This window comes from Clupea harengus, chromosome 2, assembly GCF_900700415.2.
Source record: "Clupea harengus chromosome 2, Ch_v2.0.2, whole genome shotgun sequence".
NCBI lineage: Eukaryota > Metazoa > Chordata > Actinopteri > Clupeiformes > Clupeidae > Clupea > Clupea harengus.
Genome location: NC_045153.1, coordinates 27,960,849 through 27,974,395, shown reverse-complemented (window position 1 = coordinate 27,974,395; position 13,547 = coordinate 27,960,849). Strand labels below are relative to the sequence as shown.

Sequence of the window (13,547 nt, the reverse complement as noted above, 5' to 3'; positions counted from 1 at the left end):
CGTGGCAATTTCCATCATGCCAATGATTGATATACATCTTGTTCAAGTGAGCTATTTTTCAATTCTGCCTGTCTGAAACACTGCCTGCTCTTGCATGCCAAAGCAAACCCAATTGCATTTCTCAGTAAACCATATTCATTTCATCAGAGAAATAAAACACTTTCTCTCACCCCCAGTCACACATACACAAACAAACCTGTTTATCATTCTCTCATAATTCCAGCCACTTCCTCACTAACATTTGTCACCGGTGCCATACATATTCACAGCGTCTGACAAATGTAAACTATTGCCTTATCGGTGGGACTGTAACATATGCCTTTGGGTTCTTGTCCAACAGCAAGCTAAGGAAGGCACTGTGAGTCCATATATTTGTGAAAGGACCCTTTTTCCTGAGTACTTTGCCCTTTATATGCCCTGGGCTCTGGATGGGTCTGTGTGTGGGGTGAGTGTGGGGTGTGTGGGGGTGAGTGTGTGTGTGTGTGTGTGTGTGTGTGTGTGTGTGTGTGTGTGTGTGTGTGTGTGTGTGTGTGTGTGTGTGTGTGTGTGTGTGTGTGAGGCGTGTGTGTGGGGTGTGGGTGTGTGTATGGGGCATGGGTGTGTGTGTGTGTGTGTGAGGCGTGGGGGTGAGGGTTGGGGCGTGGGGGTGGGTGTGCTCTGGCTGGTTGATTATTCACTGTGGCATGGCTGCCATGTATATCAGCCCCACCTTTAATCCAAAGAAAATGACAGAGACTGGTCACTCACTTAGTGTGAGGTATAACATTCAACTTCCTCTCCACTGGTTGTCTTTCTGCACCAAGTTTCTCTTATTACCCGCCTTAAACTTCCCACAGTGTGACAGGCTGGCTTTGTTCAGCGTCTAAAATCAACATGCGTCTGATGGGATTTTCAGATGACTTTATCCCATGCTGTGTCCGCTTCCAGAACACCCAGGGGCAGATGCACTAACATGTAAGCGCCCGTTATAGGCATAATTTCATCACAACGTATGCATAAAAACACGCCATGGTATGTACAACCAGACGGCACATGACTAATATTAATAGCCATATTCTGCCTGCTGCAGGAGTGCAGAATGACAATTTGCGCTTTTCTGACTTTTGCATATGCATTCGTGGGAGTGTCGTGGGAAAAGTGGGAGCTTTGGGCAAAATAATTGATTGATTCCATATTCCGTTGTTTGTATGAGAATTGCAGGGTAAGGCACACGTCTGGTTTCGCAGCGAAAATGTTCCGCCTTTTAAAAGCAGGTGTAATCCAGAGTGTGTGAATAGGAGAAGCTTTCAGAAACAATGGACCGTTATTCTGAGCATCAGTTTCGCTCTTGTTCACTTCATCCTCTTCCCTACATGTACATGTCTGCTACACTATTACATTTGTTTGTCATAGCTGCACAAATAGTCACAGTATGTTTTTGTTTTTTCGTTCAATGTTGGTCGGCGGTGTCATGATTCCATTCAATAGCACCCTTGACTAAATTATACTGTGCAGATGCAGATGCCGCAAATTAAGGATAGAGGGTGATGACGTGCATTGATTACGTGATCAACTGCAGGTTAAGGATAGAGGGTGATGACGTGCATTGATTACGTGATCAGCTGCAGGTTAAGTGCTTTCAACATAAAATGAAAAAGGCACAGCCGGAACTTTCTGCGGACTTGCCAAGTCACTTTCTACTCTGTGCTCTCTAACGTACAAACATCCGCCCCCTTCTGTCCTCAACATGAACTTTCTTTACAGTCCTACGAAGAAGGTCAGAAAAATAATTGATGATTTTCCAGCCACAGTGAAGTTCTAATATTTGAAAGTCAGCATAAGCACTCCCTGTATTTGTATCAGATTCAATTTCACTCAAGGCTCTATAAATATTCCCAACACAATTAAACACTCGTCTTCATATTTTCTGCATGATCGATTCATTTCATAAGTATTGCACACAACGACTTCATCAATGATGCCCTGGAGTTTATTGAACACCAATACCGTTGATGGAAGTTGAGTATCCCGGGCTCAGTGAACCCAAAAGCATGACAGAAAAGGTCATGCCAATAGCCAGTGGATGGCTGGATTAAATAAAGTTGCAAATGTCACTTCTGCAGGTAAACACTGTCAATATGTCCTCTAAGGAAACGTGACTAGGGTTGGTCATGAGTGTGAGAGAGAGTTTGTCGGCACTGGAAAGGGTAAAAGTCGGCAGGCAAACAGAATGACATCTAGGCCTTCTTTCATCCAGACCGATTACAGAATGTTATTCTTGTAAGAGCACAATATCTCTGTGAATTTCATTTGTGACCTGACCTTCACCAATTAAACATCTGGATGTCACTAAATGTACGCTTCCTTATAGTTAACAACGTTAGACAAGCATTTATGGCGTTACGTATACAGTCTTATGAGTGTCACTGTCCTCTTATGAATGTAATTCATTTTTACAGACATCCTTCAGTGAAATATTATGCATTTTTCACATGACACCATCTGCTGTGCAGCTAAATAGTAATCACAACAGTGCTAATTACATCTGTCCGTGACAATGGCACGGCTCAGTGGAGATGCCCTCAACACCCTCACATTCATAGCACCACGAGCCTGTCTGTGCTCCCATATGGCCCTGGCAGGCACTCTCATCGGCGGCTAAATAGCCAGCGCCGCTCTCCTATTCATGAAACCCATTAAAGATCCACAAGTCTCTACTTGCAGTCCAAGACAGCTCTTATCTCTAAACTGCTGTAGCTGTCTGGTTCAATTGGATACATCCTGTGCCAAAAGCCTGTGTTGACCTGCTGCGTCTACGGCTACACGGAGAGGACGAAGAACGCCTGGGAAAATGTCATTTCAAAGATCACCTGCCCTCGGAGTTTGGTGGTGATGTACCATTCCTGATAAAAAAGGCACCGCGAACAGAACCGTCTCCTGGGTGCGCCGTGAGTTTCAATCGTTACTTATGTCTGATTTTGGCCAGATGGGGGGGCATAAACTATGCGTCCGCATCCTCTTACGTATAATCTCCTCCTGCTTTAGTGTTGCGGAATGCAGCGGCGGCACACAGAGGGAGAGAGGGACGCTCTTATCATCAGCGCTGTCATGTGCATGATGAAAGCGGAGTGGGTCTATTTTCGGCGCTTCGGCAGACGGCCCCTGGGGCTGCTGCCGAGCATCTCCACAGACAGAGCTCAGCACTCGCACGGCAAACGCACGGCACAGCACAGCACACTGCCCGGCACACAGATGAGCCTGGCTGACCCCCAGAGGCCGAGAGGGCTGCCAGGAAGAGGGGGGCGAGGAGAGGGGAGAGCTTAGTTTGGCTGCCCTCTCTCGCCGCGCTCTCTGTGGACAGACCACTCTCCAGGGTCATATGTACAGGCTAATCGCTGAGTCTGAGGTGCAACTTGAACGGATTTCAGACTGGTCACCCAAAAGACGACCAACCGTAACCAGCACCTCATTTATCCTAAATCCACCACCAAATCCCCCATACAGCTGAAAGTGCCTTGCTGGCATCCGGCGAGAGGGATGGTCTTTCCCGTCTTGGAGAGTAAAGAATATAGCCAGACAGAATTCACTTTTGTTGGGTCTTAGCTGATCCTGACAGGAATTTGAAAGGAATAAGCCCCGGATTTATCTCAGTGGAGCTGAAACGGATTTAAATACTTTATAACAGATAAAGGAAAAAAAACTGATCAAATACAGTCAACTGTCAAGGAATTTCGACAGAGAAGCACATATATTTTTATGCTTAGCCATTAATGTCAAATAATGTCAAAGACATGGCAGAGAGGTCTTTTATATCATGGTGATCAGTCTAATAGAGGTTTAAAGCAGCAAGAGAATTGGGTTTTACAGCAGCACGACTACAAATCTGTTACTCCGTTGAAGAGAACTTAAGCACAGATCCCTTTTGAGCCCCCCGTAGAGAAAGAATTAAGCAATATCGCACTTGGTTGAATAGAAGCGCTCTTAAAAGCAGTGAAATGTGAATTTCATCATAAAATTGGATTTCCTGGGATAATCTAGAGGAAGGCAAGGGATGCATAATATGCCGCTGTCCAGTCACAGCAGATCCCACGACCTCTACCACCACCTGTAGGTCCAGTCTGTGTGAGGGCTGACGCAGACACATCACGCACATCCTCATGTTTGACTTTGCCTCGAGTGGTAAACATTTTTAAGACTTTGGAGTAACTCAAAGAAGTACATTATTGAAAGTGTCCCTTTCAAACACAATTAGTGGGGCTGAAACATTTGAAATCGCAGACGTTTCAAATAAGACCGTTGTCTTATTACTTTTTCTGTTCTTCTCACTTTGTCTTATGGACGTGTATTCTATCTATTTTCTGATGCATTGAATCTCATATTATCCCTTTCACTATATGTTCCTGTCTATACTCCTTGTAGCTCTACTCCCTGCCTTACATATACTGTATGTACTGTGTGCGACGCTGCATGCATGTTAAGCACATTTCATGGCACTCAGGATGTTGTGTAAATAAAGATTATTATCGTTATTTAGTTTCCATAATGTGATAACGATACCTGATGAGAAGGTGTGAGATATTTCATGTCCTTGAGATATCATCCACATCCTAACCTGGCACCGGTGGAAAGCTTCCTGATACGACTGAGGTGCATGGGGATTATTTCATTTGATGTTTCAAACAGAATAAACACTCTCTCTTTCTCTCCAGGGAGATTTCAAGCGTGGCAAAGTTGTGGTCGCGTGGCCTGGAGAGATATGAAGCTCCCGTTTCAAACCCTGCCAGCAGGACGTCTCAGGAAGGAGTCCTCTTTCAGGTGAGGCCTCTTTTGTGGAAGGGAGCAAGTGCTTTGAGGGCAACCTGCAAAATCCTACCACGACTATACAGCTCGAGCCATGGACCGGAGCGGAGCAGTGCTGAGCAGGAGCTGAAGCAGCATCCCAACCCCCCACCCCACATCGCAATCCATGCACCGCACGCTTCCGCACTCGAGGAGCTGATCTTGCAACAAATCATCTGAAGAGCTAATGATAGAAATATTTATGGCGTGTACAATTTCACAGAGGGTGCCCTTGTGCCGCCACCAACGCTGCCGCCTCTCCCACGTCTCCCACAGCCCATTTTCCAGGTGCAGTGACAGTCACGAGATGAGGGCAGATCAGATACAGTGAAAGACAAAGGGGGCCGACAGTAAATATATTCCCATCAAATGGGATCTCGGCTTTCAAGGGAAACAGCTTAAACAGGTTCAGTCAGGGCAATTTCCTCCTTTTTCATTCTCTCTCCTTCCCCCCCTCCATCACTACCAGTCCTCCCATCCCCCCCCTTCCCCCGCCCCCTCCATCTTCAGCGGCAGCCCCTCCCTCCGTGTCAGCCAGGTGTGACTAAAACGCTTTCTGATGGTTTTTACACCACGTTTACACCGGCAGCACCCCCCGCCATCAATTACCCTGGCTCCTGGTCAAAGTGTCGCAGCGTATCCTTCATGCTCGGAGCCCACTGTGTCCCATTGTGTGGCCCTCGCCATGAATCTTAATCTTGTACCCAAACAGTTGCCATCAATTACACGAGCACACACGGCATAAACTCCACCCCCCGCCTCCCTGTTTGCCATTGAGGGAGGCACCTTCCCTCAGCTGCCGTACACCCAGGAAAGGAATCGCCTCACCAGCTTCTCGGGGACAATGTTTTAGCGTGCAGGGAGGCAAGCGGGTGACAGACCTTGACCGGGAAAAAGGGCTAAAATCAAGACACAAAGCTGAGTGCGTATGTGAATGTGGCAGTGACTATAGGTGCTGCGATATAATTAAGTCGGTTTGCGGTTTTTTCGTCTCTGTTAGAGGGATTGCTTTCTGGTTCACGAAGCATTTAGCCATTACCCAAAGCAACAGGGAAACAGTGTGGTAATGTAACGTTAGGTAATGCATCACCTTTTAGCATTCATACCGGTGTCTGCTATGTCCCTCATTTACCTCCTCATTTGTCTAACGCATGAGCTCCTGGCCAATACAACAGGAACATCTGCTTAAAAAACGCAATGAATCAGAGGCTTTATACAGGTTCACTTTCTCTCTGCTAACCGCTGTCAACACACACACACACACACACACACACACACACACACACACACACACACACACACCCATCAGTGTTCAACCCCTACTGACAATAGGGGTTTCTGCTTGTATGGATCTAAGCAATTAGTTATCTGAGATAGAAATTGATTAGCCACATGTATCCTTATTTTCACACATGATTCTGTGCACGATTCTGGCTCCCAAAAACGAACATGGCACCAAACAATCGCATGCAGATGTGACCACTTAGAATTCAGCCGTCTTTTTTTCCACAGATGCACCCCTGGTGTCTGCAGCACGCTGGCTAATGTATTCCATTAAGAATCCCACACAATGGCTAAGGCAGCTGTGGACATTCGATGCATGTTTATTACATGTGAGACACCCTGGCAGTGGAGGACATCTGACATCTTAATGAAGGCCTGATTGCATCTCTGTCCTTTACCGATTCTATGAAGACTGATGTGTTGCAGAAGGGCCCAGCGGAGGGCTTGTTGTTGCAGTGAACGGACATTCCTCTGCACGCATTAACGAATGAATCTATTTGGCTTTGACATTGCCCAACAGCATCTCTCCAATTCACCATTCAATCTGTGGCCTGTGTGTCCTGGTGATCATGCCTTCGATCGATAACAATTTGGTTTAATGCGGAAAAGACAAATGTAGCCAGCCCAGTGCTGGCGTTTCACCAGATATCCCATAACATGCAACTAAGAGCAAGAGCTGTGGGATACGGAGCAGGCTGTAATCTATACTCCTATTAATGCAGAGCACAAATTTCACTCGTATTATAATACACAAATTGTGCTCCAGCGGTGGAGGACCTGATGAAGTGCGAGGGGTGGCTTGTGAATGAGGAGGCTAGGCCATCTGGGGAATACATTACTCCTGCAGGCACACAGGCCATGCCAACCAATGAGGACCCTGGCCACGAGCCAGCGGATGCCTGCCAGTCAGCCCGCAGGGCCTCTTAACTCCTGCCACGGTGAGAGAGAGAGAGAGAGGGAGAGAGAGAGAGAGGGAGGCGCTGTCAAAACTTCACTCTCTGCAGAGTGTCAGGCAGGTCGACTGTGTGTTCACCCCAAGCAGATGCAATTTGTAGGACGGTGACAGTGGGTGTTGATTTGACTTTGACAAAAGATACTTTATTTACTAACATGTTGGATTACTCTTTGGAATGGTTTGTGGGTATCAATGACAAAGTCTAACCTTTGTGGTCCTTAGACTGTGTCTGGACTGTGTACAAACTTTTTGTTTCTGACAAATTTTGTTTGCTTTTTTGATTTGAGTGAATCTTTCCAACTGATTAAACATTTCTAAGTGGAAAACAGATCTTATATCTTGCTCAGTATCGGCACAAAGTCACCTAAACTAGGCTCATTATTCAAAGTGGGCAGCCTACAAGCTGGTATAGACTGTAAAGGCTTAGCAGAAAAAAAGTAACAGGTCTTAAGTACAATAAATGAGCTTATTTTAATTACATTAGCACTCAATTTCACCGCAGAGAGGACCAGTCAGGAAGTGGATAATAAATGGTCCAAATGTGTTGATATGGCAGAGCCTGAAGCATGCCCTCCATTGTCCTAACAACATAAGCAATTCAGTTAACTTCCAGTGTTAAGCCCCCTGTAACAGTTGTAGTGTTTCTCTCTGTTAATAGAACATGGCATGGAGATATATCTTTGTTAAAATGTCTGAAGAACTTCTAAATTATACATCGGTTGTGTTCCTGTCACTGTTATTGTTTTGGGAAACAAAGCAACTGAGCGTTCATTTTCCTAACAATGTTTTTTTTATTCCCCCTTTTCATATATTCCTGTTTTCATTTTCTGCTATCATTACTCACTCGTTTATGCACTAGTAATGCTTTCATCAGACAGTGGAAAAACTCGAGTTATTTAAGAACGTTAGGCTTCACAACCCTTCTATTTATTCCAATAAACAACTCTACGGCTTCTCTGTCAGTAGGTGAGGAGATAGGTTCCACGTTCCCTTCCCTCTCTACGAGACCCAGAGGAGGCCTTGGACATGTCTTCCCATCTAATCAGCACTGGCCTTAATTTGCATCCCTCTCCAGAGACATTTAATGTTGTGCTACGGAGGCCTTGTGAGTTGCTAATTGTTCCATCCAGGAGGAGGGCAGCCTACTCACTTTCAACTGATTACTCCTGAGCCAAGGGCCCTGTTAAATTAGCCAGAGGGCTGCCTCCTTTGGCGTTGGCATCCACCTGCTATAGCGTCTCCATTAAAAGTCCTTTCTCTATGTGCGATTCCTTATCAAGAATCAATACTGAACTACTGGGACTTCACTGAGCAGGCAAGAGCAGAGACAACAGTGTCAAACCTGATTCTCATCCAAGCTCATGGCTTCCTCAGCTGGAAGAACTGCCACTGATGGTGAACCAGCCACCAGCAATTTGGGAGACCCTGTGGTAAGTGATGGAGACAGTGGGATGGGGAGCTGACGTGACGCTTGACAGTAATTACAGTGCATGAAATGCCCTGTATTGTTATTCCTAGGCTTCTTATTCTTCTTCTTCTTCTTCTTCTTATTATTCTCTTTACCGACTTCTGCGCTTAATTCAGCTCGAACCGCTTAACTTAAAAACTTCGTTCAAACTTTGGCGCGTAGGTCTTGTAAAGGACACTTATGCTATGTATTTTTCATTTTTCTAAACTTTATACTTTTTAAAATATTAAATAAAAACTAATACAATTTCTCCCATTGACTTACATTGGGCCATTATGACATCATAATAGGGTCTTTAAACTGGCTTGCACCTGTGCTTCACTGACACCTGCGCCAAGGTTCCAAGGCTCCTCTTCTCTCTGTCCCTCTCCATTCAACTGTATAACTAGGAATATTATTCTTTCCTTCTTCCACTCTTCTTCTTTCGTTCTTCCACTCTTCTTTCCTTCTTCCACTCTCCTTTCCTTTCTTCTTTCCTTCTTCCACTCTTCTTTCCTTCTTCTACTCTTCTTTTCTTTCTTCACTCTTCTTTCCTTCTTCCACTCTTCTTTCCTTCTTCTACTCTTCTTTCCTTTCTTCACTCTTCTTTCTTTTCTTCTTTCCTTCTTCCACTCTTCCTTCCTTCTTCAACTCTTCTTTCCTTTCTTCACTCTTCTTTCCTTCTTCCACTCTTCCTTCCTTCTTCAACTCTTCTTTTCTTCTTCCACTCTTCTTTCCTTTCTTCACTCTTCTTTGCTTTCTTCTTTTCTTCTTTTACTCTTCTTTCTTTTCTTCTTTCCTTTCTTCACTCTTCTTTCCTTTATTCTTTCCTTCTTCCACTCTTCTTTCCTTTTACTCTTCTTTCCTTTCTTCTTTCCTTCTTTCACTCTTCTTTCTTTTCTTCTTCCTTTCTTAACTTTTGACTCTGTCCATCAATTCCTACACTTTTTTCAACTTTTTTATCAGCCTTCATTGCCTTTACAGTTCTCTATCTTCTATCTCTCTGCTTCACTCCATTTTCTCTCCTTTCAATATCTTCCCTCTCTCTTTATCTCATTATCCATAGCCACTCCTGTTCACACTTCTTTCCTTTCTTCTTTCAATTACTCTGTCCATCAATTCTTACACTTTTTTCAACTTTTTTGTCAGCCTTCTTTGACTTTACAGTTCTCCATCCTCCCTCACACTCCATCTCTCTGCTTCACTCCATTTTCTCTCCTTTCAATATTTTCCCTCTTCACTCTCTTTTTAGATTCAACTTTAGATTAGATTAGATTCAACTTAATTGTCATTGCACAGAGTACAAGTACTGAGGCAACGAAATGCAGTTAGCATCTAACCAGAAGTGCAAAGCAGAAGAGTGCAGAGTATGTGCATATGTATAGTGGTAATATAAAAATAGATAAATAGGATATATACAGTATGATATAAGATATAAGTGCTATGAACAGTAAGAACATGAGCAGCAATAATGGTGATAAGTTGCAGATGTGATATAGATATATGTAAAGTGCAGGTGAAGTACAGGTGAAGGTGGCAGTAGAAGTTATAAAGTTATAAACGAGGTAGGAGACATGTAAGATATAAATACGATGAATATGGATATGGACAACAATTAAAAAAAAATGAATGTAGACAAATGAACAATTTTAGTGCAAATGTTCAGTGGCTGGAGGGAGGTGTGTGGCAGTCAGGTCAGGGAGGGGGATAGAGTCAATGTAGGAAGGAGTGTGAGGGGGTAGCCAGGGGGGCTATCACCGTGGTGCAGAGTTCAGCAGGGTGACAGCCGCAGGGAAGAAGCTGTTCCTGATCCTGCTGGTCCGGGAACGGAGGGCCCTGTAGCGCCTCCCTGAGGGGAGGAGGGCAAACAGTCTGTGGTTGGGATGGGATCTGTCCTTCTCGATGCTGCGCGCCTTCCGCAGACATATTTTGCGCTGGACAGCCTCGATGGTGGGGAGTGGGGAACCAGTGATGCGTTGGCCAGTTTTCACTACCCTCTGGAGTGTTTTGCGGTCCGCAACAGAGCAGCTGCCATACCAGACTGAGATGCAGTTGGTGAGGATGCTCTCGATGGTGCAGCGGTAGAAGTTCATCAGAATCTGAGGAGACAGATGGGTCTTCTTCAATCTCCTCAGGAAGAAGAGACGCTGGTGAGCCTTCTTGACTAAGGTTGAGGTGTTGAGGGTCCAAGAGAGGTCCTCGGAGATGTGGACACCCAGGAATTTAAAGCTGGCGACACGCTCCACCTTCATCTCGTTGATACAGATTGTGTGCGCCACCTTTGGTCCTCCTGAAGTCCGCAATTAGCTCCATTTATCAATTTATCTCATTATCCATAGTCTTCTTTTAATTACTCTGCCCATCAATTCCTAAACTTTTTTGTCAGCCTTTTTTGACTTTACAGTCCTCTATCTTCTATCTTTTTGGCCTTGCAAACTGTGTAGTTTTTTTTTCAAATGCTGTTGCAACAACTAGTAACCTTAGAAAAACTACAGCACCACGCCGGATCTAGCTAGACCAGAAGCAAAACAATAGGCACGCTGTTTGGGCTTGGAAGCCGGCCAATAGTAGTAGGCTAACGTTACGGTTTGGTGAGCGCGATACGGCGAAATGGATGATAATAAGCTTCTGAATGGAGAGTTTACTTTTAAAAGTTGTGTTGTGCAAAAGAAGCGAGCTTCACTGTTGTCTGAAAATGTCAACAGGCTTGTCTGTTTGAGTAGCTGGCTGAAAGCAAAGAAGTAGTAGGCTTACCTTTTATTGGTTACCAAACTGTTACGGTTCATTGTTTCTGAAATAAGAGGCCTGATGTTCCCAGCAAACTTGAAAAAAAGAAACTATTAAGCCATGGTTTAACTGCACTATAGGCTGTCCTTGTTTACCTGAAATTTGCACTTTATAATTTTATTTTGGCCCTGTTTGGCAATGTTGTTTTTCAATAAAATAAAACATTTGCATAAAGCAATCCAATCCACTTTTCCATGTTGATAAGAGCATTAAAAAAAAACAGCACAGCAGCACATACTGTGACATCCCAGCAACAAACATGAATACCCTAGCAACCAGCATAGCAACCACTTAAATTACCAGAGCACTATCATAATGCCAACCTAGGAACCCTAATCTATCCATCCCTCTTCTGTCTCTGTCTGACTCAAAGGCATCTGCCATATACCTCAAAGTTAATATAAAGTCAATTTTTTTCTTAAATAAAATATTCAGAACTATAACACAAAGACAGTCCTCAACATCCTGACATTATGTGGTTTAGTTCAATGGTTTATGTAGACTCATTTCGATGCTCAGCTGTTTGGTCCAATTCTGTATGATCTCAGAATTGTATCGAGGGCACGCGCGCTGCCTTCCTTCCACATTGCATTGATCTAATAGCTCACAACTGGTTGAAAACTGTTTTCGAAGAGATTAATATCCTATTGTTGTCATTAATATCAGAATTAATTGTAAATTAATATCTTATCTCATTGGTGTATCACAGCCAAGGTAAGTGCTCATTTAAGTAACGTCTGAATTTGAACGTAACGTTAATAACGTGTTTTAAAATGATTTCGGTTGCTAGCTAGCGTGCTAGCGTGTGTGGCTGTCTGGTGGTTTATTAAATAATACTAAAGTGAAGTTACATTGTACTTTTTGGCTAATTTTGGCCAGTTATCATGCTAATATTTTGTGTTTGGAAAAAGGCAACTGTTGGACTATTGGTAACGTAAAGTTACGAGTTCCTGAACGTTATCATTACCTCAGATAACTTATTGGATAACTAACCTTACGTTTCCCGTTAAAATTATTGTTAGCTGACTAGCTTGCAAATGTCATCTCACTAGATGCTAGTAGGTGAGTGAACATTTGCAAGCTAGTCAGCTAACAATAATTTTCTCGGGAGACGTAAGGTTAGTCATCCATGGACGTCCATTCATTAGTCATGCAATTTATTTCCACAGGTAGTAGTGGAAGTAACAGCTACGTCTTTATGCTCTGGTTAGTTTGTTCCACCTAGTGTTATATAGTTGCTAACGGTTTATAGTTAAAAGGTTTCCCTGTGGTTCCGCAATACGGTTATTAATTTTCACACAGTCCAACGCATGCACCGAACCGCCGCGTCTGTACCGTGATTGTTCAGGACGAATAAGCCTACCATTACACCCATAATTTATTATGTCATTTAAACTGTAATGTGAACATAATCTGCATACAATTGTTAATTTTGTACACATGAAGCATGTCGTTTTTTGCCATTTCAAGTCAACAAGGCATACACACCATAATAGGCAGTGCCGCTGCTAGCCATTTTGGTGCCCTAAGCATAACTCCTTTATGATATGCTTGTGAAATAAATGCATTTATATGTTTATGATTGTGTGATTCATTGGGATGTGCATGTGGGCTATAGTGGTTCACTTTGCTGTGCTCACAATTTCGGAATAATGGGCTTTCGGAACATTGCCATGGAACCCCTTGACTGGGTGTAAAACATGGTTGATGTTTTTCATTAGGATCTTGTTATGGTGTACAGATTGTATATCTGTTTGTGTGGGTAATGCTTTTTCGTGAACATGTTGCTTGTTAAGTGAGAGATTTTAGTCTAACTAAGGATGTGCACCAATTTTTTTTTATGAGGTTTGGCAGATTTGCATTTCTTATAACTTGCCATGTATCTTTGTCCCATATTCACAGAAGAGAGAAGAGAAGACTTCCTTCTTCAAGAAAGTAAGTATATGTTATACACTGATGTACTGTATCAAGAATGCATACACACCATAGTATGTTTGCCATTGTTTCACAATGCTGGGTTACTTGAAATTATTACTTGTATATTTGGTATTTTTGATGGCTATACACATTTGTAATGACATATCAATATTTACTCCTATGCGTAACATTTTTTGTGTTTTAATTTGGTCAGTAGTAATTACTGAACCTGTAAAATAAAATGCGTAACCTTGTTCTTTATAGCACATACCATAGTACATTTTCTACGATTACATTTTCATATCAGAGGCAGCTCTGTAGGGTGGCAATTTTGATGCG

At 43.4% G+C, this 13,547-nt stretch overlaps 1 protein-coding gene across 2 annotated transcripts in view; it reads right to left on the bottom strand.

The window, feature by feature from the left end:
- Nucleotides 1–13,547, bottom strand: part of LOC105907911 (receptor tyrosine-protein kinase erbB-4) — a 235,156-nt gene that overhangs the window by 125,276 nt on the left and 96,333 nt on the right. The gene's annotated exons all lie outside the window — the stretch shown is intronic.